Below are 26,328 nucleotides of genomic sequence, written 5' to 3' on the forward strand. Positions count from 1 at the left end.
AATCCACAAAAATACTTTCCCGCAGAGCAGCAGGAATTGGAAAACAAAGCTGTGGACATATCATCTTGTTCACTTAATGTGGTTTTCCCTCAAAATAGGTCAATACTATAATCAAATAGCAAGGTACTTAAGAAATCACAGCAAATGGAAAAAGCTGCCTTTAGAGTCTGCTGAATAAGAAGTGGGGTTGATAGCCCCTAGCCTGTTGCTTGTTTATCCTGTTGCTTGTTTATCTTTCTGGCTGCCCTCAGAAGCAGGAGGATTGTCTCCTGGCACAAAAGGGGACCCAGTGCTGGAGCCAGGAGATCTCTGCAGTGCCTTGTTCTATGGAGAGGTCACTAGACCATGTGTCTCTGTGTTTCTGTTTAAGCTTTGTCAGCTCTGCTTTTAGTACCTTTACAGACAGGTGTAGTGGTGTCACTTTCTACGATTTGTTGCTATTGCCTTTTGAAATAGAGGGATATTTCAGAAGAAAGCCTCCAACTGGTTTATTCATAAATGGAAACGCAATATATAATATTACTCAACCAGGCTTTTGGGGCAATGTAGCATCAGTGCTTGTTGACATAATCTTTGGCCTTTCTTATTGCCTGGGTACAATTCTTCAGTGCTCAGGAGCTTCAGGATCATTTAGTCTGCAGCCTGGGGAAGACCCCAGTTCTAGATCCTAACTGCTTTGCGGCCGCTACGTCAGCCTGTCCTATCAGGTTCACCATCTCTGTGATACCATGTTTATACAATGCACATGCTCTGCATGCACCTACAAGCCTGCTTTATCTCTACTCAGACTGCTGTGAAAGTAAATTTTGCTATTTCTCTGCTGCTGGGAGGACTTCTCTGACACACAGGGAGATGCGATAACTACTCTGTCTTGTTCCACCCCTGTGTTGTGGGATAGCCAGACCCAGGGATTGGGCTCTCGGTGTGTCACTTTGATGCTCTGGCTCCAAGTTCCTTTACACCTTATTTTTCTTTTGCGTTCTCTGTTACCTGTATGCATTGTTGCACTGTCTAATCCAGTACTGATTTTTTTTCACTGTTTTTTCATGCGGATTGGAGTTACTAGGTAATTCCAACTCATTTAACTGTGTTCTATGGCTGTGGCTATGGTGCTTTATAACTCTACCTTTGTTTTTCTGAGTCCCTTGTTTAAGAGACGGATCAGACAAAACATCCGTGTTTTTTCAATGCATTCAGGATACAGAACTTCTTAGTGTGCCATGCCCTAGACACTGTGTGTAAATAGGAGTTGCACTGCAGATTTTGCTTCCTTTGTTTCAGTAAAGAAAGCAAATATCTCAGAATAAACAGATTTACAACATCTGTGCTTTTCCCTCACATTTTTGTTGTGTTTTTTTTTTTTTTTCCCCAAGTAAGTGGAAATCTTATCTTCAGGAAGAAGCAAGGTGAAAGTTTTCTTCAGTGAAGAAGTTTTAATGTGGCTCCAGGATAAAGATGCAGAGAGTATTTGCTTGCCTGTGTTTGCCTTGAAAATAGTACCTGGAGACGGCTGTTTGTTTGTATGGAGTGTTTGGGTGTGAGGGGCAAAGCGGGCAGATTTACATTTACATTTCTTTACTGCTTTTTTCTCTAGCTCCCACACATGAGCAATAACCCTGCGGGGAAGGGTGGGGGCAAGATGTGCATGTTGCTCCTTATTTCACCATAAACTTTGCTCTGAGTACTGACTTCTCAGGGGAAGGCAAACCCTGCTTTACCATAATTGGAGGTATAAATCACTCCTCTGCATAATCAATACCACAGTTAAGGTGCTTGGGGAAAGTGGCAAAATCATATACTTGGGCTGTATCATTCCAGAGTGAACTAGATGCAGGAGGACACATTCAAAGGTTCGGGAACCTTTTGTGAGAGACCAGACTGACGCTCTGCACTCTCCTAGCCCTAAGGCGAAGACATTCAGTATCAGAGAAGTTGCTTAAGCTCTCACAGCCCAGGCACCAGCTGTCAGACACAGCTCCTGACCTGTGAAGCTTTCAAGGGAGATGCGCGAGGCAGACGTGGGAAGGTAGGTGTAGCACCTCTCCATTTTATACGTGAGGGTTTTGAGCAACAGACTTGCCAAAGGTTATGTGCAGAGCCAGGAATTTATTACCCCTTGCCCAAATCTCAGGCTGGTGCCGGATGCTGACAGGTAGTTTGCTGAATGCTCCAGCCTGACTCCTGGAAAGTGCATTCCTAGTGAAACCAGTGAGTTCCTCAGTTTAGAATACATTTATTTTTAAAATGCACAGGCAGGAATTACATGTTTTGACAAACTTGTGCCGGTGTATTGAGTGCCTTGTGGATTCCTAGGCCCTGAAACATCATGCCTAACTGCTCATAAAACCTACTGCCTAGCAGAATCCCTCAGCCCTCCTGTGGGCTCCCCGGCAGTGCCTGAGAAAGTACAAGATGCCTTTCTCAGTCTAGCCTTGCCCTTTTTTTTTGTTTAAATCACTAGCAATGGTGAAGGTAGAGTTTACACAGGAAAACAATTGCACTCACAAAATGGATAAACTGCATTTGAATGTAGGATTTTAAACCCAAATGTCTTTATCTCATTTTATCAGAGATAGTTGGTTCAGCCTATGTGTAACATAGGTTAAATTTTTAATGTTCCACTGGTAACTCTAAGCTGACATAACTATCAACTCAGGACAACTGATGATGCAGTCTCATAGTTGGCTTCAAGGACAGGTCTTATGTTGGCAGAATGGAGTCCATTCTCACCAGAGTTTTATAACTCTTGATAAAATCTTTCTCAGTCTTACGCATGTATGGAGTGCAGGTGGTGGACACTGATATTGGTACTACAACACAATGAAGTGGGAAGTAATCCTGTAGCTGGGATTCCCGTGGTATGCCCAAGGTCACAGTGATGAACAGACAGCAACTTGAGTAAAAGCAGGACACGAGACTGTCACAAAGTCCTATCACTCTGGCTGTCCTGGGATCTTTCTTGTAAGGCAAGGGGAGATAATCGCTTGCTTCAACCCTGCTTCTTACAGTAGAGATTAAGAAGGCATATTTTGTTGAGATTCCTGATGGATAAATGCGTTAGAGTCACCACTGTCTGGCTTAGCACAGCACATGACATGACTGCCCAAAGAGGGTTTCTCTCTCTTACCCTAGGTCATGCATGTCTGCCCTCTTGTGTCACAGCAGCAGTCTTGCTCTTTCATCTTCCCGAAAACTGCTTTGGTTTGGTTTTGCTTTTTTAACAGAGTAAGTTTTCAGTAAGTAGGCTGGTTTGACCCTCTAAAACTCCATTCCCAAACTGGGAGTGCTGGAGCCAACAAAAGGAAGGGGATGGTAGTTGCAGGGCAAGCCCACCTCTTTTGGCAGCAGCCTGGTTTTAGCTTTGAGTTAAAGTGATGGTGAAAGTGAATGCAAAGCAGTATATTCTGTTTGGGGTGAATTAAAGCCTTCCAGGTGTAAGCATGGGGAATTAATTATAGCATTTGCACAGCCAAGTTCTCCTGGAGTCTCATACACCGCTGGCTCACATGACGTTTCTCAGTATTAGAGAGGCGTGGCATCACCAGCAGTTCTGGCAGCATCTGTTTTTCAAACCTTTCACCCTCCTCCAGTGGCTGGAGTGGTGGTGAATTTCTGCAAGTGCAAGATAGTCCACAGCATCGGTATCACTGTAGACCCAGCGGAGCTTCTGAATTCATAGAGGTGTGTGCAGCTATCTGATCAAGAAGGTATTTTATAAGTCACAGGTGAAATGACCATCTTTTCTTCAAAAGATGTACATGTAGAAGTTGGGGTGCTTGTTATTTATAGACAGTATTATGAAGAATGACAGTCATTCAAGTTGTCCTCTGCACTGCATCTTCATTCTCTGCTTTTAAGTGATGTCACAGCTGGCTAGCGCTCAAATTCTGTTAGTGTTAGATAGAAGATGCCTGGCATTAAATTCGATGCTTTGGCCCTCCAAAGTCAGCCTTACAAGCTGGGAGGTGTGGAGGGGGGATTTCCCCTTGATCTGTGCCGTTCCCTTTGGGTTCCAGAGCTTCCATCAGGGCAGCAAAGGGAGACCAAGGATATCTGAAAATCTTCAGTGTAAACAAAGCCAATTATACACACACCAATTACCTCAGTGTAAACAACCAATCACACTATAATGGGGAGAACCTTTTGAGCCTGAGGAGGGTGCTTTGAAGTGCCTCTGCTCAGAGATTGCCTGTTAATGCAGAGAACTGCACCAGCAGCAGTTGTTGGCTCCAGTGAGTAGAGTTTGGTGGAAACGACAATGGAGCTGGGCAGATTGAGAGTTGGATGCTGTGATGTGATAATACAGTAGTTAAAATTCCATCAGCAAGGGGCAGTAAGATGTAGGCTTGCCTGTATCGGCCAACGTATATCATTGATGGCAGCGAAAGAACTGGAATTTTTTGTTAGATCTATGTTAAGTCGTTGCCTTTGTGTCTAGAAAACTGCTTGACCTGGATTTTACTGACTAGTCACGTTTCCAGTACATCTGCAACCTCTTCTGGCTTCAGGTCTCTCCAAGCCCCAAGTGTCATATTCTCCCTCCAACGCCTGACCCTGTGGTGAGTGGAGTCCACAGAGAATCTTTCTGATTTTGTGAGCTCTATAGGGTTGAATTCAGTCTGCTTGCAGGTGAATGCTGCTATTTGCATAATGCCGAGGGCTGCAGCAGGTACCTCAGCTCTGGTCTCTGGCTTTAGAAGAGGACTCAAACTAAATGATTTCTTCACGGGCTCTTCTTGCCATGCATCTCTCTTAAAGTTCCTTTAACATTGACTGTGTACAGCCCCTGTTCCATCTGGGATTGATGTGCTGGTTCTGCCATCCTATGTTCAGCAGAAGTGCATTATCTACCTCCAGACGTGATGCATCAGTGCAATAAGGGCAGACATTTCTCTGCCATTACTGGAAGCGAATTCCAGTTTTGCAGCAGTACCTACGTGATTTCTCACGTTTTTTGTGAAAGAATACAAGTCAGTCATACCCAGGTTAACATGAATGTGTCTAACTCAGCTGGGAGAGGATTATGCCAATTTAAGCTAATAGCTGTCAAGTAATAGACACACAGATACTCTTAAATTTGTTTAATTTATGTCTGCTAGCCCTGACAATTGGAAGAAAAGATAAATATACACAAAGCATTCAATGCTTGAGGTGTTATGATGCTAATTGAAAAGTCACCAAAAGAAGCCTGCATGGTGTGTGGGAATCTTAGTGCTTGAGATTAGTGGCTAATTAGTGGCTGGGAGCTGGAGTGCACTCCTCCCAGCTGTCTCACGCTGAGAACGTGCATCTTGGCCCATGCAATCCGTTCTTGCCCCTGATACCAGCAATGAAGCACCTATTCTGGGCAGAAAATTGTGTGATGCGGGGAAGATACAAATAGTGCCAGCGCTGTAGCAGGCTCTCCTACCACGCACAGAAGCTGGTGTCTAGGTGGCTTGCTGTGTCCTGAGACACAGCAAAGATACAAGCATTTGAGAACTGAGCTCCTTTTTCTCTTTAACAGATGCACAAATCTTGTTATCTTACTTTCTGCCTCTTTCATGCCATGTTTGCAGCAGATGATAAAACGTGCTCTGGAGGCCCTGAGTTTCAAACACGGCTTTAGACTCTGAAGTGAATGTGTACAGGTGGTGGCACTCCTTTCCTTGCATCATATTTTAGAATCATGACATTTAAAAAATAGAGGTTTCATCTGTCTGTTGTGTTCCGGTATCTCCCTCTCAAGTTTTTCCCTGGTATACAAATGAAGTATAAGAATCAGAAATTTAAATAGTGCACTTCTGTCATGAATCTAAGAGGCTGGCCTTTAGAAAAACATGAAAAGCTGTAGGAGCTGGTGTTACTGATGCACAACTGACATGACTGACACTCAGGGCCTATTCTCTTTAGCAAATACCTATTCTCCTCAATTGTTCTGCATTCATTTGTGAGAATCCCTTATTTATTTCTTCATTTAAAAAAAGCTGTTCAGTAACTCGGAAAAATTACATGTTTTCTTCTTTTCCCCTCATTTGCTTTTCTAAATCTTAAACAAGTGTAAACACAGCTTTAAACTATTGCACACCCTCTCGATTAAACTAACCAGTATCAAGCCTCACACAGGCGTCGAGTTGCAGTACCAGGGTGGTTCACTAAAGAACATTACACAAGCTAGAAAAATTTCTTTCCGTGTCACCAGTTGAGTAACACAGTTTTGCTCAAACTGGAGTCAGAAACGGGATAGCATAAGAAGACCGTGATAATGGGTTTCTTGTGGTGGGACTTCTTGGGATTATGAGAGCTAGTGGCTATAGAGTCAGCTTTTCTGGCCATCAGTGCATGGGCACTTCTAGTCCAATTTCCTTAACCCTCCAGTCAGTAAGTCCTCTGGACAACTAAGCCTCTTCTATAGCTGTTGAGAAAAAGCTAAATTTTCCATGATCTCCACAGTAGGAGCTAATCACAAAGAGGGCATCCTTCATATAGTAGTCATTTTGTTGTAAAAGTGATGCTATGGGGAGAGGTAAAATTCACAGGCACAGCTAATATCTTTGATCACATACACAGTTGGGAAAAGATAGCAGACTTTCAGACATAGTTGTTCTTCTACAGGTCTGAACGAAACCTCAAACTTGGAGTTATTCTGTCCCCTTCTCAAAAATCCTGCAGAGAGAACAGGCACGACAGCCCTCGACAGTCAGATCTGCCATGGATGAAGCCAGCTTGCAGGGCACTCCCAAGAGCCCAGGTGCTCCAGGAATCTTAATAGCTTGCGTGGAGCAACAAATTCCTGAAACCTTGCTCTCCAATCAGTAAATGTTTGTCAAAAGAGGAATGAGAGATACAAGGAAAATCAGTATTTTCTGGCCAAGTTATTTCCAGCTGTCTCTAGGTGGGTATTAGTCACGCAACTGTCAGTTTTCACATGATGGTTTTTAAATGGTCATCCCTTTTTTTGGTCATCTTTTAAGATACCTTCTTTTCATTTTAAGCAAAATACCTGTGGGTACCATTACTGATGGTTTCAGGTACTACTGGACTGCAATATTAAGATGCTCAGTGCAAGCTGATCAGTGCAGTGACTGATGAGCATGGGAATTTGGTGACAATGCTACAGGCTGAAAAACTTTCCATGCTGGAGCCTGGCAAGGAACTAGGAGTAGATAAAACATCTGTTCAATCTCACTGTGAGGTGAAAAGGAGGAAAAATCCCAAATCAAGTAAGTTCAGCTGAATGGAGCTGGTGAAGGGACCGCTGTGTTGTTGAACAGTTTTTAAGAGGAATCTTAAGAGGTCTTTCTGGCCTGGTGAGCAGGTTGCCTCTGCCAAGATGCTGTCTCTTCTTGGGAGCAACAAGAGAAAACATTGCCCTTCCTGCTGGCCAGATCAAAGCACCCTCTTCTCCTTCCCGACAGCTCCCTGCTGTGCTCAGGTTGCTCCTGCTTCCGAGTCAGGGGTGGCAAGGCCAACACTGACTACTTCTTCATAGTGTCCATTTAAAGTCAAGGCTCGATGATGGTTGTTGGTCCATAGGCTCCTTTTCACTTTGGGTAACAACCCTGTTACAAGGGCATCTTTGATAGCACAGGTTGGTGTCAGCAGACAGCCAGCAGTCCAGTCATTTCCCCAGAGTGCAAAGGAGGCTCTGGGAGAGGGGATCAGCCACAGAATGGCTTCTGGATGCTGTGTCTGATCAGCTCCAGCACTGCTGAGCAGTTTTGCGGGGATGTGGTGTTCTGTATGCACAAGGACTCTTCTTTTGTACCCATTCCTCCTATAAAACTCATCCAACTGTTCCACTACTGACCACTCACTTATCTCAACAGGCTGGGAGACAGGCAAGTGTGGAAAGGTCTGGGAACCCACTGGAGAAAGTTCTTTCTTTCATCCCTTTGCAGGACGTTCTTTCTCTTTCAATGTTTTCTGCACAGTAAAGAGAAGGAAAAGTGTAAAGGAGTTACAGAGAAGGCGCTGCAGAGGAGTTTTCAGTTCCTGTATGAATCTGCGTGGCATATTGGGTCTGCAGGAGAACAAAGTTGTGCTTAACCCCATGAAACCTCGTAGCTCAGCTGTAAGTTCCAAGATTTCTTCTGGTTTCTGAGTGAATCTCTCAGCATTTAGAGAAGGTACTGGACTGAGCTGAAGTTGTGCAAGCATATCTGATCTCATGGCAGCTAAAAACCCTAAAAATCAGCTTAAAGCACTAGCCTGTTCCAAAGAAAAGCACCAAACCTCAGTCCAGAGTTTCTGTTAAGTTAAAACCAGAAATGCTTCTTCAAATAAAGTATAAAAGCCCGTTTGCTTTGCAAGTTATCCCTAACAACTGCTTTCTTAAGGTAACTTCCAAAATAAATTTGACCTATTAAAAAAAAAATCACCTATGAGAACATTTTAAAATCACCTATTCTAAAATAAAATTCAGTGTCTAAGATGATGTCTGGGAGTTGCTACAGAAGTCTGGTTTAACTGGGGTAAAGATTAGGTGAGAGACAGGTCAAAACCAAGCTCACCATGGAGGCTACCTGCAACCTTTGTGGAAAAAGATTACCATCTTGGTGGGGAGATTGTGTTTCTGTTACTATCAATAACAATCTGGTTTATACCATTTACTCTCCCCTCTTTCTTAGGTTATCACCTCTGACAGCTGGGAGACTTGACATGACACCTAGGGTGAAGCTGTGATGAGACCAAGTCATGTTATTGAATCAGAAGTATCGTGAGATCGTATCATGCACTGTGAGAATGCGTAGGTACCACAGTCCTTGGCCCAAAGTGCTTGCGGTCCAAGCCAGAGAGCTTGTAATTAGGAGAGTCATAGTAAAGTAGGGTCATCTGTGCTATTACGTGTGTTGTGATTCATAGCTGTATTTTTTCAGTAAAGCCCATTTTATTTTTATTTTAGTGCATTTTTATTGTTGAAGCATATGAGATCTTACAGATGTTACAGTAAGAGCATCCTGTGTGTGCTTCTGGAGGGGAATGGCTTTTCTGTGCAATTAGCCAATAGGGTTGAGCTTTATGATGGAGCATTTTTATCTGAGACACTTTTCCCTTGTTGGCTGGTTCAGAAAGCGCTAACAGGGGCAAAGTAAGCCACCTTTACTACCTCACCGGGAAAGAGCAACAGCCCGCTGCCTATGGCTCGTGCAGAAACCGTTCTGCTGCGCCAGAGCTGATCCTGTTATGCTTGACGGAGCAAGTTTGAACAGGGTAAAATGAACAGGAAATGCCAGTTTCCAGTGCTCCCAGATGGCTCCGGGCTACTTTGTACACTAACTTTTTCAGCCTTAGGAGGTTTTGCATATTAATTCCTCACCATCCACAAACTGCTTTTGTATCATTGCTGTACTGCTGAGATCTTGGAAAGCCACTCCACTTCTGTGATTCTGGAGACATGAGCTACACTGTGCTTATTGGGCTGCCTGCTCTGCTCCACGTTTTGTTAATCCTATGCTCTCCTGCAGGTATTAACATGTACAAGAAAGCTTCGTCACAATAAACAACAGCCAAACATGCCACTTTTTTTCCTGTCCTTCAAAGATACCATCATACTTTTAAATCAGTCCCAGCGAAAATCATCAGTGGGGCTACAGAAAGGTCAAAGGTCTGCTGGTTTAGGATTTCGTGGGAATATACGCTTGTTTGGACTTGGCCCAAGAGCTCGTTTACCTGTTTGACAGGTAACAATTAGCGAGTAATAGTTCTGCTGGCTGGAATGTGGCTGTGAGGGCCAGCGGGCACTGGGTTACCTGGTGGGCAGGTGTGGGTGCAGCGCCCAGATAGGTATGTGCATGCACAGCATTCCTGGGAATCAGTTTTCCCTTAAAGATGCAGCGATGACTGCAGGGCACAAAAGGGCTGGGCTTAGCCCAGGCTCCAAGACGCTAAGCTGTTTGCAAGGTAAAGAAGCAAAGTAAATAGTGGAAGAGAAGAGGAGCTGAGGAAATGGCTGTAAGAAAACTGCCCCCTTTTTTTATCTTGCCTGAAGAGAGTTTTGATTCTTCCCACAGTATCTCAGTAATGGAGAATTCAGTGCGATTACAGGGTCATGGGAGATAAAATAGAAGGGAAAAACTGAGATAGGGTAGAGCTGCTTTGAGAAATGCGTATCTTTATAAAAGTTACAGGCATAGCTCGGGAATTGTCTGTAAGGATTTTGTGTGCATTGCTCCCCAGCGGCAGCCCAGCACAGGAGCAGCAGCTGGAGCAGAGCTGAGAAGCTCACTCAGCAGGGAATAACTGTGAAGAGGGGAAACCCTGAATCAATTGGTTTAAAAACAGTTAAACAGCTTATGTGCAGTTACCCTCTACTCTCTCATTAGGAAGAATCCAAGCCTGATAAGTCTATGGAATAAAAGCACTTTATCTGTGGCAAATGGCCCCATTTCCAGCTCCTGCAGCAGTCGGGGAAGATTCCTGCATCAGCCCCTCCCTAGTCCCTAGAGGGAATCTGGTATAAATTATGTAGACAGTCAGGGACTTTGCAGGTGGTTTTAAGATGTTTGATATTTTTTTTTACCAGAGCAAGCGACCCTTCTGTTTTAGGAACGGAAAGGTTTGCTCATTCTTTTCATATTTTATTCCCATTCATGCACAGGCTTCTGTGTTTGTGTATTTCCACTTACGTGTTTCATACTTGACAATTGAGCTATTGTGTGACTTGGGAGAAATCACATCCTCTTTCCTGTTCTCTGTATTTTCACCTGCAGAGCTGGAGTAGCGAGTCCCATGTTATTAACCACGTGAGACATGGATGACAAGTACTGCTAGTTATAAAAACGTATGCTGTTATAGATATATATTTACTTACATCAGATAGTAATTCCTTTGAATCTCATTTCACTAAGATGACAAGTTATTTTGTATTTTTAATAAAAATCATATGTTTTTCACTTATAAGTGGCTTTCTTGGCTGAAAGGACTTCATCTTTGGTGTACTAGTTCAGTCATTTGAGGAAGAAAAAATCCAAGTATAATTAGAGGCCATTTTCCTTGATCTTAAAGGACCCAGCATCTTAATGACTTTGAGTCATTAAGCATTATTTGTACACTGTTATTTAGTATGACCTTCATTAAGAAGGAGTCTCTTTGCTCAACAGTGTATGGGCCAATAAATGGTCATTAAGTCTGCCTATTAGCTGACACAATAGTGTCAGCTGCAAGCTACAAGCAAGCAGTAGAGAAGCACAGAGACATCTCTGCAAGTACTGATAAATATGATAAGCCCCTTCCCCTTCCACTGCATAAGAAGATGCAATTACCTGTTCTGGGTTGGATGAGAGGCTCATCCGCTGCACTGCACACCTCCAAGAGCCCCCACCCTGGGCACTTCGGGAAGAAGTAAGCAGCACTCCTCCCTTTCCAAGCATCCTCCATTCTGCCTCTCAGACTGGGTCTGCGTCTCTGCATGTCACACCTCTGAGTCAGCACTCACTTTTGGGAATCTGACCACTGCTTGAGCCCCTGTATACTTTTGACATCCATAATGTTATGTAGCCATGAACCCCACAGGTTACGAGGTACTTCAGGTGATCGTCTTGTTTGTTATACAACACATTTCTGATTGTGGCATTTGGCATTTATGGTATTGTGTGAAACTGCAGGTGAACTGTTCCTTCTGTCTTCCATTTGTTGCTGACCTCTAGAGCCTGCAGAGCCCTGCACATTTTGGTGTATCTTCCTACAGTGGTTGTTACAATCGTCACATTTCAGATCGCCTCTCCTTTGGGCACAGAGGACTCGAACTGCAGGCAGTGTTCAAAACCTAGGGCACTTTACATTTGCCTGGTAGTGTAACAATGCTTTCTGGTCCTTGCAGTCCTGACAGTCCTGATGTTGCTTTGGCCCTGCTGAGCACGGATGGGAGCAACCTTATGCCAAGCAACACTTCCATCAAACTTCATGGCCATGATTGTGCTGCACAGTCATGCTGCACAATAAGCATGAATGTTTCATAGCCAAGTGAAGAACTCTTCTTCCTCCTGCAGCTTTCTGCCCACCTCTAGGCTTTGTGTCCCTGTGTGGGCCTGATTGTCCTGTCACTTGGAGTGAGTGGAACCCTGATTTCAGCAAGACTGGAGGTCCTGAGATCATCTCTTGTTAATGTCAAGGGGAGCTGCATCGAAAAGCTGAGCTGTGTTTAGTGCCTAGCAATGTGCTCTTCTGGTCCTTGGTAACAGGAAATTTCATGCTCACAGGCAGACCAGACAAATGAAATTGGAAGAGGAATGAAATGCAGTACCAGTGGTGGCCTTGTGAGAGTTTTGCCTCACCTTTCACTTTCTTAAAGGCTTTCTGTTAACACAAGGAATTCACCCTTTCAGTTTGGTGACTGCTGCTTTCTGCTATATCAGCACTTTAGCCACAACAGTTGGAAACATTTAAAGACTGGCGTCAACTAAAGGTCAATCAGGAACAAATGCGATCTAAAGAACTTGGAAAGACTGGAAGAATAGCTCTTGCACCAAATGCTTTTCTAAATGAACACCTGAAGTGATGAAGCTACAGAGAGGATGGTTTGGGAGGCAGCCTTCCCACTTCAGCATTGCAGTCATGGTGATTAAATGTACGCTTTGGAAGGACGCACCGTTTTGAAGGGGCTTCCAGCCATCACTGAGTAAAGCTTACAGTGTATGACCTATTGCGTGTGAAGAGTTGGGATGACTCCACCTGCTATTCGTGCTCTGTTCAAAAGGCTGCCAGTACTTCAGCATGAATATGGGGACTTTGAAGAGTATGACAAGGGCTCTGTTGTTCACTGGTAACTACCAGTAAAGAGTCCACTAGATAAAGTGGATCATAAATGGCATCTGAAGTAGTCGTTCACCCCAGCAAAGGATATTCCAGGAGAGCAATGCAGGAAAAGGACTAACTCAAAGGAATTCACCACCACAGGTTATTCCCAGGCGACACCACTCTATGTAAGGAGGAACGGAAAACACGTGGCTTTATTCTCTGTGAAGTGTTTGTGGAGTTTTTGTCACCATAGCATCGAGTCACCAAATACAGAAAGGTCCCTCCCATGATTCATAACTGAACCCACAATGGCCGCTGCTGTTTTTCTCGCAGTCCTCACTCTGTCTGCTATGTAATAGCTGAATAGAACAATGCTGGACACTTACAGGCTTCTCCGTCCTCTCAGCGTTTTGTCCAATTTTGTTGTTTTCATATTTATGAGCAGCTCTGCTCTTCCCATCCTTTGGCAAAAGATACTGAAAGTTAGCATGGCATCAGGAGAGGAAGAGGGGGTAAAAAAAGCCCTGCTTGGGAAGTCTGCTTTCAAAATCCCTTTGAAATTCACATTCCCTCAGCAGTTGAGTTGCTGATATTGGCAGCAGAATATTGCTGGGTTTCCATCCACACCAAGCACACACCAGGCTACATGTGGCCTCAGAGCAAAGGCTTCTGTCTCTCCTGCTGGGACAGCCACACAGGAGGAAGATGTTTCCACTATAGGAAAGCATCTCCATCCAGAGAAGGTAGTACTGAGGCCGTTGCAAACAAGGGAGGCATGACTTGCTGCATTCTGTCCAGGGAGGAGTGTCCCAGACTTGTACAGCACAGAAACCAAAGCCTGAAAGGAGGCACTAATACCTCAAGGAAGTAACTAGCAGGAAACAAACACGACAATTTAAATTAAAGGGCAGTGTTGGCCCAAGGACAATAGGGTACAAATGGACTTCAACATATTTCAAGTGGCAAAGAAAGGGTGGCAGGTAACCAGGTGAGAAGTGAGTTACTGAAAGAGGTCCCTCAGGAGAAAGAGTGGGAATGGGGCTCCTGGCAGCTTAAGGATGCAGTTTGGTTGGGAGACCCTGCCAGGACCATCCAGAGCCAGAGCTCAGTGAGGCATGTGAGCTCTTCCAGACCACTTGCTTGAACAACTTCTGTTTTGGCATCTCCTAACTTTTGCATTGTTACCGCTCTTCCGGGGCACTCAGAGAGTGTCTGCAGATTTAGCTATTTTAATTCAGTGAATAAGGTGGCTTTCATATAGGTCTCATTTTGTATTAGCAGTAGAAAAAGAGAAGCAGAAAAAGGAAACTATCTGCATTTAACAAAGGCGATCTGGTGCCACCAGGGACCCTGGACACAATCCCCACACAGATTCTGTGCTCCAACACACAGAATTTGGCTTACCCAACACCAGCTGGGATGAAACAAACAGCGAATTGACTGCTGCCCAGCTAATGACCGCAAGTCTTTCTGGAAAATAAACTGCAGCCATCACAGCTCGGGGGATTCTTTCCCTGACAGGGATAACAAAAGTGAAGAAGGACAAGAAGCAGCATCCCTTGGATAGTCACTGCAGTATATAGTCTCTCCTTCAGGCTGGGGAAGGATCAGCATGAAAACTGATCCTTCCCAAAGAATATTTTGTGATGGAAGAATTTAGATTGTGAACCATCTGTGACTTGGAGTGACATGCATAGTTTATTAAATCTTTTCAATTCTGTGAAATAAAAAGCAAACATGAGTCCCCACACCCAAGCAAATATGCACATAGGTTCTTATGCAACTCCACCCCCTCTGGGTGCTTTTTGCCAGCTTCCGCAATGACTTCATTTAAACAAAATCCCAGGACAGGCACACTCCAGAACACTTCAACGTAACCTCAGCCTGAGCTTCCTTTTAAAGTGGCAGGTCTCTAAGTTTTTCTTTAGAATCATAGAATTATTAGGTTGGAAAAGACCTTTGAGTTCATCATCCGCTCCAACCTTACCTGTCCACTACTAAAACACATCCCTAAGCACTTCATCTTCCCAACTTTTAATTACCCCCAGGGGTGGTGACTCAGTCACCTCCCTGGGCAGCTGTTCCAGTGCCTGATAACCCTTTCTGTGAAGGGGTTAGATGTGCGTGCGTATTAGCATCCCATGTTGTCTAAGAGAAGCTAACGAGACCCATCTTATTCTGAGATTTGTGTAGGTGATGCTAATAGCTGTGTTGCTTGGGACTGCTGTTCTCATTTCTTTCTTTGTAAGAATAAAGGGAAAATATTGGGAATTAGGAGTGTCACCATACTCATGTCATCCCTTCCCTCCCCACCGCAAGCCTTATACAAAGAGCATAGACAAGCGCAAACCTTTGCATTGCGCAGAAGTAATAATCAATGCAATAATTGAGAATTTTTATTACATCATTGTTAAACATAGTAATAATGCTTTCATAAATTTTCCTTCTATAGGCAGTGTGTGTGACACTGTATGAGAGTTTAAACCTGGGCCACAAATATCACGGATTAATACCTGCACCCTCCAGACCATGGAAATGGAAAGTTGAGTTCACCTGTATATACAGTTCTGGTAACTGCCAGCCTATGCTTTGCTTTTCCTTCCTGTCACCTTCCCCAGGATCTTCCAAGCCTTCTTCCCTGTGACTTCTCTAGTAGTTGCCACGACACTTCCTACTCAACAAATACAGAAGTCCATAGGGGTCTTTCAGTATTATCAGTAAGATTTGAAGTCCTTTCCCCAAGAACAGTGAGGAGACTGCTCTTGGCTCAGGCCCATGCCAGCATGAGCAAATGGTGCTGGATGGAAGCCATGGGAGAAATGCCTCCTTCCGTTAGGTGGTTCTCATAAAACAACAAGTAACATCATTTTCCTCCCTTTACTTCAGTTTTTGACTTTTATAAAGAGAAGCCAATTATGAGGATTTACTACATCAAAAGTCATACAGGACAGTGTAATACAGTGCTGTCTCTGGATGCAATACCATATGATGCAAAGCCATATCCATATAGATTTTTTAATGAAAAGACTCCCTTTGTCCTTGTCACAAATTACGTCTGCATTTTTAAAAGATCTCATCACCACTTATGACATTAAAATGCAACCTGAAAGTATGTTTCAAATATTAAGTTAAAAATATTAACCTAAAAAGACATAAAAGTGGAGCTGACCCAAGAACTAGGGCTGTGGGTTTATAGATTTACACTGCTGAAGTGCTGATCGCTAAAGGAACTGAGCACAATTAACCTTGGGCTGTCAGCGAGATAGCTGTCCCTGTCCAGAAATCTGGCTGCGGGTCCATCCCACCCCACCCCGTCCCATCCTTAACACTGGGAGAGGAGCAATAGAGCAGCCTGACCTGCAGGAAGGCTGTTGGGATGTGGAGGTGGACTTTTTTTGTGAACCGTTAGTAGCACAGCAATGTTTCTGTCTGGAAAGGAGAGGATGAAGTTCTTAGTGCTTTTCTGTTGGAGCACGCAGAAAAAAATAATCACCAAGGGCTTTGGGTAATATTCAGGGCTTCTGTCAACACAACCCAAATTACCAACATGCTTACCATAGAAGCAAACCTTGGGAAATCACATCAGGTGTTTAGCAACCAGTGATCTCATAGTTTTTCTTACTTGAGCAGTGCAGGATGAAAGCCTCCTACGAAGCCTGAGCAGACAACTGACATGTCCCAGCCTGTTTCCGTCAATGGCTAAAAGAAGTCATGGCAGACGCTTTAACAAAATCTCCCTCTGTGTGTGTAATTATCTCTGAAACTACAGTGGGGGATGGTTGTCTCTCTCTATATGGGCAGCCTTCAAAGGTGGGAGTGATATTTGAGGATCTATGCGGCCCTTTGGGTTTCAGAGGTAGTTGAATATGGTCTTGGAATATCCCTTTGCACTCACTTGAAGGAGAACACTTGCCTGGGACGTGTAACTTCTGAGGCCCAGTGGTTTCGCACGGGTTAGCCCATGCACGAGATGGCAAACACTTTGGGGAGGGAAATCTGAGTGGGATTTTTGAAGAGCCTTGCTTTCCAAGCCCTTCTAAGTCTCCTTCTCTGCCACCCACAAAGCCCCAATGTCTATGCCAAGGCAGAGGTTGCAAAGGACAGTTATGTGACGAGAGTTACAGGGAAATAAACCAGGAGCATCTGATGTCACCAGACACCCCACAAAACACGCAATACAGGATTATCAGGTTCGATCTCTACTCCAAAGCCAATTATAATGTGATAGTGGTGAACATCTCCATAGTCCACTCCTCCCCTTTCTGGGTAGCTGCTGTGTAAATTTGGCCTTAGGACCTGAACTAGAGAACATGTTAACCCATTTCCACTTAATTTGTCCCTAATATCCTGTTAAAACTCTGTGGTCTTTGCAAATGCTCTCTGTGAGAGTCTGAATGAAGTGGGGAATCAAGGAAATTCATCTTTTTCCCTTCAGGAACTGTCTTGCCAAGAACTGAAATAAGCTAAGAAGGTCAATTCCAGAATATTTAATTTATTTTTTCCTGAATTCACAGACTGGATTTTTTTTTAAGGAATGTTTTTGTTTCAGTGTGAGTAATATCCCATTAGTTTTTACTTCATGTTCTAGTGATTCAGAAATCCTTAGTGAAATGTCAAATCTTTTCAGACAGGTTTCGTAAATAATCTGGAACTAAATCTTTTGAACTCTTCTTTTTCTTTCCTCAGGAGCTTAGCCAGAATGGTGAGATCCCAGGAAGAAAGGACTGCGATGCTATAAGTTACAACTTTATGATGGTGTAAAAATAAAAAAAAAGCCCCAAACAATTAGTGTTATACCTAACACTTATTTATGAGTGTACAGAAGCGATTTGAAAGCTGTAAAATCCCTTGCCAGCCTTGTTTAAGCTCACCCTGTGAAAGACATGGATACCAGTCACTTTTATTACTGGCAGCGCAGCAACTGAGTATTTTAGAGCTTGTTAAATAAGTTGGGACAGATCCACAGATGGTGTAAATCAAACTTCTGCAGTTATTCCAACAAAGCTCTGGTCACAGAGGGTTCTTTGGAGTCATTGCACAACTGGTGCCACCCTAGAGAGCTCATACATCAGGTGCAACTTCCATGAGCTGCAGACATGCCAGACTTTTGCCGCCAATATGGCAGCTCTCCACCCCACGTCCCCAGTGGAGCCGTTGGAAGAAGGGGCCAAGCTGTCATGAGCTCTGTCAGCCAGCCAGGCTGGCATTTCAGCCCTGCCTGGTGCTGGTCACCACCCCCACCTTGCTTTCCTGGTGTATCTACTGAAGCACTTCAGTCCAACCTCATCCATTCCCATCCCCTTGCTGCTGTAGTGCTACATTCAGCATCACGAAAATGGCATCTCTGAATAGATTTAACCAACAGTGGAGAAATTACCATTTTTAGGGGAATATAAGGGTAGAGATCAATAGCTGGAATGTGTTGCTCCCCACTGGGAAGGGGAGGAGGAGCTGGCTGCTGCCAATGTGCATTAGCACAATGCTTCAGGATGACTAAATCGCTCAAGGGAAAAGGGTGGTGAAACTTGATTTGTGTTGCTGTCAACTGCAAAAATGCACTTATCACTGACTTCTCCCACAGCCAAGGAAAGAGCCTGCATCCAAACTATCACCAGCACCTGGTGTAGCTGTCAATATGTTCAGTTCCCAACCTCCATGACATGGCAGTGACAAGGACGTGACACTCCAGGTGCCCTCTCCCCTGCTGAGCTCAAGCTAGAAACAACTGGATGCAGTCTGCAGCTGTGTCCTTATCTCCCATGGAACACCGCAAGTCATAAAAGCCACCTCATGAGATGTTATAAAAAGCATATTTTCACCCTTTCCTGCAACTTCCAAGGTTCTGTTCTCTCCTTGTGGATAGCTCTACCTGTATCAACCTCATCCTCAAAAGGCTTTTGTCCAGCAGCAGCTCCCAGCTTTGCTGAGGTCTCCTAGAGATGCCACAGGGAGCGTTTGGTGTTGAAATGGGACTCACCCAGCAGCACACTAATGGGGAGGCCACTTCCTGCAGTCAAGAGTGAAGACCCAGATTTTGCCTCTGCGAAGCTGTAAATCCTCAGTGACTGCAACTTCAGCCTGCAGGAAGCTGGGGCTTCTTTTCAGTTTTCTCTTGAACTACAACATCACAGGTGACAGCTCTTGCTGTGCTGGTGCCATCTAGTCATAAATTCAAATCAGAGTGACTCTGCATCTTCCCTCATGGATTTTATCTCTCAGGTCACTCTTTCTCAGCAGCTGAGGTATGAGCAGTTTCATGTCTAAACTTGTAGTCATCGTTCTGTGGCCATTTATCAGACATGATACGTCACGTAGCTGCATCTGATTAGAGAGGACTGTGTACACATGCCTCCTCTGTAGCTGCAGTATTCTTCAGTTGCGCCGAATGTGTGAACTCATGAATGATGCTCATGTGAATAATCATCTAGAACAACTAGACGTTTTTCCAGCTGGCTCACTCAGATACGCCTCTGCCTTTGCTCCAGAAGCCTCATTTCCCCTTGTTCCCAGTGTGAGCTGTCACTTAACTTTGCCTGTATTTTAGGTGCGTGCAGCAAGTGTCACTGCTTTCTCCAGCAGCTTCTGTACTTCTGGTGCTCTAGAAGTACTCTGGTTTCTCTAGCAGCTTCTGGTGCTTTTCTCACCAGCTTCTGTACAAAGCTGCTGAGAAATGCCACTGGCATTTATCTCAGACTTTTCAGTCCTGACATGACTTTCAAATGTCCTTTTTCTGTTGCTTTCACACACTCCTACCTGATCTTGATGGCCCGGAGCATGCTAAGCATCTGTGTTTAATTTGGCTTGAAAAGCACCAACATAATTCTGGCTTTTGCTCCCTATCCATTTGTCCGGGGCATGGGAGGCTCCTTCACCCACCAAACCTCTTCCATGTCCGTGTCTGATTTTCAAATAATATGTCAGTTGTTAGCAGTATCCTAGGAGGGCTGGCATTTGTTTGCAAAGCTCCTCTTGGCAAGGGGACAGGGAGCTTGCAGTTGCTGGCAAATAACACGGGCCTCCCAACAATAAAAATACATTTCTTTTTTCACCTCTGGACTGTGACAGAGGTGAGGAGGATGACTTTAGCTGCAGCATGTTACATGAACTGGATGAGCGTCAGCTGCCCAACTGCTGTGGCGTGTATCCCCACCCCTTCTCCTGCACGTGCAGTCTGATAGGCTATGGGACCATGGCACATTTTGTGTCAAATTAATCACTGCTATTTGCATGTAGAGATGCACAAAGCCTGCCAGGATTTTAAGTCTTCAGACACTTTCAGCACTGGGAAGCAAGGTGAGAGCTCACGTCCCACTGCTGAAACTGCTCTTACTGAACAAAGCATGAGACCTCTGCAGGTTCTTGTAACATCACGGGCGGCAGAGCGATCTCTGAGTGAAAGCTCTCTCAGCTGTGCTCTCTCAGGGCACACCAGCTGCCTTGCCCTGCAAACACAGCAGGCAGCCCTTCTCGGAGCCACGCCGTGTGCTTACCCAAGAAGCATCTCAAGAGCACGTTCTGTGTCAGGGCTTCTCTGGAAATACCTTTGCATTGCTTCACACCCCAAATAATTGCTTAAGCCCCCCTCCCTCCACTGCTCACAAGCATTTTAACTCCTGCCCCATCCCGCTTGCCAATTTTCCTCAGGCACCGTTATGCAGAGCGGGATTTGGCATGCTGCAGCATGGCGTTTGCTTCCTCCCACCCCCAGGGAGACCTCTCCCATTCCCCAGCTCCCCCAGCAAGCGGTGATGTTGGCATTTGGACCACCGTGTCCCTGCTGGAGCAGCAGACCCCACAGCTGGGCAGAGAGGCACACACACGTGGCAGCCCTCTCTCTCTGCTCTGCTCTGGCAGCACTCGCTCTCCTTGTTTGGCCTCCTGATCTTTTGCACCAAAGGGCATAATTTTGGGAGAAGACTTCAGAGGACAGCCAGCCATGGCTGGAGTTTGTGACATAGAGGAGGCATGGCATGAGTATCCCTCTGGACGCTATAGCTGCCGGCAAACTAAAGAGAGCCAGGACAAGGACCCAGCCGCCAGCCGCATAGATTGAGTAGAGTGTTACTTCATCCTGCACGCTCCCTGGTGTTAATCTGTCCTGGACCAAATGGTGCTCTCCCTGCCAGAGCCCAGGCACTGGAGAGCAGGGTCAGCGAGGCCACATGGTTTTGGGGATTGGAAGGACGCGCACTATCTGGACAGGAGCCGTGCTGAGCCCCACATCCCCAAGCCAGAAAGCAGACCCAGGCTGATTTTATTTACCAGTACTGACGGAGGTGTCCCCAGCTTCCCACCTGATCACTGTTTGTGTGTCCAGTGCAGATGCAATGCCTTGCACATGTCTGCCCCTTCCCAGGGGAGCCACTCCCAGACCCCATCACGGCACAGGTCAGTTTGTACTCCCCAGTGCCACCATCTGCTCCCTGCTGCTGGTAGCTGCTCCCAAACATCAGCTGTTTTAAGCTGTGATAGTCCTCTGGGAATCTGCCTCTATGTATCTACCTATTGGCGACTTAGCCAGTACTGGTGGAAAGAGTTAGACATTCCCAAGAGGATGCTCGAGGCAGGCACTGGAGTGCTCAGCCTGGGAAGAGCACACTGTTTTAGCATCTTTCCCTTGAGATGTCCTCCAGCTGCTGCTGCAGTTTGGCATGAGATGTGGCCCTCCCTGTCCTGTGAAAATCTACTAAAACCCAGCCAAGGTACAAGCTGTTTAAAAGCAGTGCCCGTCTACACAGCAGACCTGATTTCCTACAGGGTTTTGCATTCTTAATGACCATTCTGGCTTCCAGAAAGAAGTAAGTGCCAACTGGAGGCTTTTTTTTTGCAGCAGGAACATTTTGAAAACCACTATGCCGTGCATGTCCTCTGGAAAGTTCTAAATTGCAAGCTCCTGTGGCCACTTTTTCCAAAGTTTGGGATGTTTTTGCATCTTTTTCCTCCCTATACTCACTTATTTTTGTGAAATTAACGAGGGGTTAATTCTATGTGTGACATCTGGCTGAGTCAGCCAGTGGCTTCACAGCTTAGCAGGGGAGGACAGGCAGATAAACAACCAGACACACATGCCCACGCACGTATGCGCACACACACACACACACACGTGACTGCATAAGCCGTGTCTCTTAGAAACCTGGATCCACAGCAGTGGTAGCCCATGGTTTTGGCCAGTGGTGGATGTTTGTACGATGCAGTGACCCACAGGCAGGCTGGTGGGATGTCACCCACGGGAAATGGGACTGGTTCTTCCTTTTGCCCTTAAAAAATTCAGCAACTTGGAAAGTTTTCTTCAAAGACTACTTGGATAACAACAAAAAGTACAATATTAATCAAAAGTAAGTGGGAAGTGATTTTTCTCCACAGGGGAGGCACTCACGCCACATGGACCCGTGCTCAAGCCACCCCTAGACTCTGCCTGGGCACTGTCTGGGTGGCACTTTTGGCCGGAGACAAGACTGTGCAAACACTCATTGCGTGTTCGTGCTTGGGCCCCGTTCCTGACACTGCCCAGCTAACATGCACTTCTTTGTGCGTGTTTCTACAGCTGCAGCAAGACTGGGTTTTTTTTACACAAGTGGTTACAAGGAAAATTGCATTGATCCCTGTGAGGCACGTCTGTGCTCGGGGCTGAAGCACCATGGGAGAGTCCAGAGGAAGGGTAGTTCTGAGTTCAGAGTGACATTTCATCCAGGAGTTATAAACTAAGCACACAGCTACACACTGGGAATAGATGGGTTATCAACAGCAGCATGTGGGCATCCTCCAATTTTCCTCTGGCTTTGTCTGGGTCCTTCGCAAAGCAGATACGAAGACATCATTGAAAAGGGAACCCAGATGCATGCAAGTGAGAGAAGCAGGGGAACCCGACTTCCACAGCCACCTAAATTTTAGGAGGAGGTGACATACAAATAAGCAAAATTTATTTTCCTACCATGCTGATAATCTCCTGCATAGCAGAAAAGGGTTTGCTGTCTGCAGAAGTTGTGCTTCCAAACAGGCCATTTGCGGCTACAGCGTCCAGTCCTGGTGCAAAAGATGACAGCTTAAATCAATTTGGGAAAGGCAAAGCCACACAGGTTGGCCAAAACAGTCTTTGCAGCATCAAGGCACAACACAGCAGTTACAAGATTCAGGTTTACTTTGATTGTTGCCCTCCTGCAGGACTGATTGCAGGGAATAATCATGTTTTGACACTCAACAGAGGACACAGATAGAGATAGAATGTGCAGTTTGTAGGTACAGGAGGAGACTGAGCTTATGGCTGTGCCTGAAGCCCTGCAGACTCCCAGGTTTCTTATCCCAGAGAAATGAAACAGGTGGCAAGGGCAAGCAAGAAAGTGAAGGCTGGCAAAGCACTTTTGAGGAGTTCTTGATTGATTTGGTCTCACTAACACTGTGCAGAAAAGCTTCACACAGACATTGTCTGGAGACCCAGAAGGGCCTCATCACATCCATTTGCCTCTGTTGCTGAGTCCATCCAGCTGCCAGGGCCACAGCAAGCGTCTCCATCAGCTGCCTTCCTGCTGCTTCCTGAAATAATAATAATTTTCGTACAGAGAGGGAAAGGACCAGTCATTGTCAGCAGCTGATAGCTCTCCCACAACCAAGTTGTGATAGGACCCACAACCAAGACACACCAATAAATGTTTGTGAGAATCTCATTCAAATGTGTCCATCCTCTTTCTGTAAGAGTTAAAAAGCTTTGGGGCCATCTGCCAGAGCAATGAACAGTGTCCAGAGCTGCCCGCACCAGGCTAAGCCAGGAGCTGCTCTCAGCATGGCCTATGGAGTTCAAACACTTCAGCATTTGCTCTCAGTCAACCCCTGACTGCAGAGTCCAGTAATTATCAGCTGATCACATCTGAAATGTGGAGCAAGCAACAGCTTAAGGGAGTGAGCATTGCAACGAAAATACAGAATCCACACTCGGACATTATTTTTTGCAAGAATGAATCAAAGCTCCTTACTCTGCCAGTACTGTGTGACAGCGCTAGTTATTTTCAGAACTGGAGCTGGAGGTGCTCATACTCTGGAGAGGACATTGCTCCTAAGCAAGGCGCAAAGGATCCACTTCTAGTCTGAGCCAGGATTACTTGGAGAGCTGGGCCTTTGCACCTGGTTTGTTTGGCTGCTGCTGTCTTCATTCAAGGGTACAAGCACAGAGAACTTGTGCAAGCGGTTCCTGCTAACGCGCTTGCATAGTCAAAAGGCAGTGGAGCAAAACCACACTTGAGTTACAGCTGAACACACTTGATGGGGGAGACACTGATGTACTTCACTATATTTAGATCAGCCTGGATCATCTGAAAGCACAAACTGCAAAAAAAGGAAGAAGGAAAGAGAAGGCATTTTCTCTCATAAGGCTGTTACAAAAGTAGTCAGAGAGAAGTTAAAAGGGCAAAGAAAATATTAACACTTATTTGCATCACCGGCTGCAAGAGAACAGACAGTTTCTTAAGCAAATATCTGATTACTGGGAGCAGATTATGGGGAATTAAGAAACCAAGAGATAAGATCAGGAATAGTTAATAAAAAGCTTGGGATCCATAAAACCGTAAAAGGGAAAGGCTATACAGGGCATGCTGAAGGAAATGGGGAAAGAAATTAGAGATGCTTTAGCAAACCTTTTCAGAAGTTCAAGAGAAATCCCTTGGGACTGGAAAATGTAACAAAAAGCGAGTGCTGGGGAAAGCAGCCTGAGGGCAAACCAAGGCTACACCGGGTTTGTTGGAAATCCACTGCCTGGAGGTCTTAAAGCTCTTTGAAAGATCAGTTTGGAGAAATACTTAGAAAAGCATGAAAGTACCTCCCTAAGTTCCTTGAATTCACTGAGGTTGTTATTGGCAGAGAAGAACAAAGCAGTGGCACAAGATGACAATTTCTGAAACAAAGTCTAGCTTGAAAAGTATTTTTGAAAGGAGAAAATGAGAGAGACACCCGAGGAAAGACCAGATGACCTGTGCAAGAAGAGAAAAACTCACTAAGGCATATTTGTTGCAATTGCCCTTTCAGCTTCAAACCGTGGACAATTCATATGGCAAACCTGGGGGTTCTGGCCAATGGCAAGTTGAATGTGAGCCAGCAGTGCCCTGGCAGCCAAGAGTGTCAACCGTGTCCTGGGGTGCATCAAGCACAGCGTTGCTGGCCAGTAGTGGGAGGTGATTGTCCCACTTTACTCCACACTGGTGCAGCTCCGCCTTGACTATTGTGTGCAGTTTTGGTTGCCACAGTATAAAAGGGGTATCAGACTACTGGAGAGCATCCAGAGGAGGCTACAGAGTTGAGGAAGGGTTTAGAGGGGAAGCTGCATGAAGAGCAGCTAAAGTCTCTTGGACTGTTCAGCCTGGAGGAGACTGAGAGGAGACCTCATTGCAGTCTACAGCTGCCTCACAAGGGGAGGAGGAGGAGCAGGCACTGATTTCTTCTCTTTGGTGACCAGTGATAGGACCCGAGGGAATGTCAGGAAAGTGTGCCAGGGGAGGTTTAGGTTGGGTATGAGGAAAAGGTTCTTCACTCAGAGGGTGGTGGAGCACTGGAACAGATTCCCAAGGAAGCAGTAAAGGCACCAAGGCTGACAAGATTCCAGAAGCATTGGGACAACGCCCTCAGATGCATGGTGTGAATGTTGGGGTTGGACTTGACGATCCTGGTGGGTCCCTTACAACTTAGGACATTCTATGAGAGTTTTGTAAAGCAGTTTTAAGTTTGGTTAAAAACCATAAGACTGCATATGACATTACAAAGACAATCACACCTCCAGCCCTGTGTCACATGCTGAAATAGTAATCTGGCTCTCCTCGTTGGATTTAGCTAAATGTTATAACAAACCTCCATGGCCTTGCCTGGATGACAGCAGGGATGAGGCAAAGAAGACAGCAATACAACTGCAATATTGCAAACAATACTGAAGCAATAGGTTTGCATTGCTTTCATTAAGTAGTTGTGATTTAACTAATAAAAATAAATCTGAAAAATTCTTATCACAGAAATATACAAAAATAAAGACAAAGGTAACATAGAAATGAAAACATAGAATATAATTATTTAAAAAAGATTCTTAATACTAGTAAAATGTTTCACGAGGTGCTATGGTTTTGTCATTTCCATCTAAGCTCTCCCACCAGAATCAATTCACAGGAAGTAACACAAGGTTAATGTATGTCAAATTTCTTCTTCTTTACTTTCTATATTCTGTGTAGTAGCTTTTCTATTGAGTTTTAATTCCTTTAAATTGGAAGTGTGGCAGCTTCTCTCTCTCTTGCTATAATGCAACTGTAACTTCTGTCTGTGGTAGCATTTCAAAAGTAGCTAACTGGAGGGAAAAAAATCTAATATCAATGTTGTAATTAATTCCATCCATCTCATAAAACAGCAGGTGTGGCAACCTCATCTGTGTGTCCTGCTAACAACAACACCCCGCTGCACTGGCCAGCGAGCTGCTGTGCCTGGCCAGGCATCCCTGCAGTCTGCTCGGGCAGAGGAGACTGCCCAGGGTGGCCAGAGGAGACTGCAAGGGATTTCACTCTCAGCAGATGCCCAGAGATCAGTGCTAGGGAAGAGCTTTCCTAAAATAATGTAATGACCTAGAAAGTAATAAAATGCAAATGTAAC

At 45.1% G+C, this 26,328-nt stretch overlaps 1 long non-coding RNA gene across 6 annotated transcripts in view; it reads left to right on the plus strand.

Moving 5' to 3' along the window:
* The window catches only part of LOC128851179 (uncharacterized), a 34,446-nt gene extending 8,586 nt beyond the window's left edge, over positions 1-25,860 (plus strand). For 2 of the 6 annotated variants that reach the window (XR_008448453.1, XR_008448451.1), the window contains 2 exons: positions 6,595-8,053; positions 8,610-25,860. This is a non-coding gene — a long non-coding RNA (uncharacterized LOC128851179). Of the gene's footprint in view, positions 1-1,833; positions 2,027-3,428; positions 8,054-8,609 lie in introns of those variants that run through there. The other 4 variants (XR_008448454.1, XR_008448456.1, XR_008448455.1 and 1 more) reach the window with 4 other exon arrangements.
* The last annotated feature ends 468 nt before the right edge of the window (positions 25,861-26,328 follow it).

Source organism: Cuculus canorus, chromosome 2 (genome assembly GCF_017976375.1).
Source record: "Cuculus canorus isolate bCucCan1 chromosome 2, bCucCan1.pri, whole genome shotgun sequence".
NCBI classification, from domain to species: domain Eukaryota; kingdom Metazoa; phylum Chordata; class Aves; order Cuculiformes; family Cuculidae; genus Cuculus; species Cuculus canorus.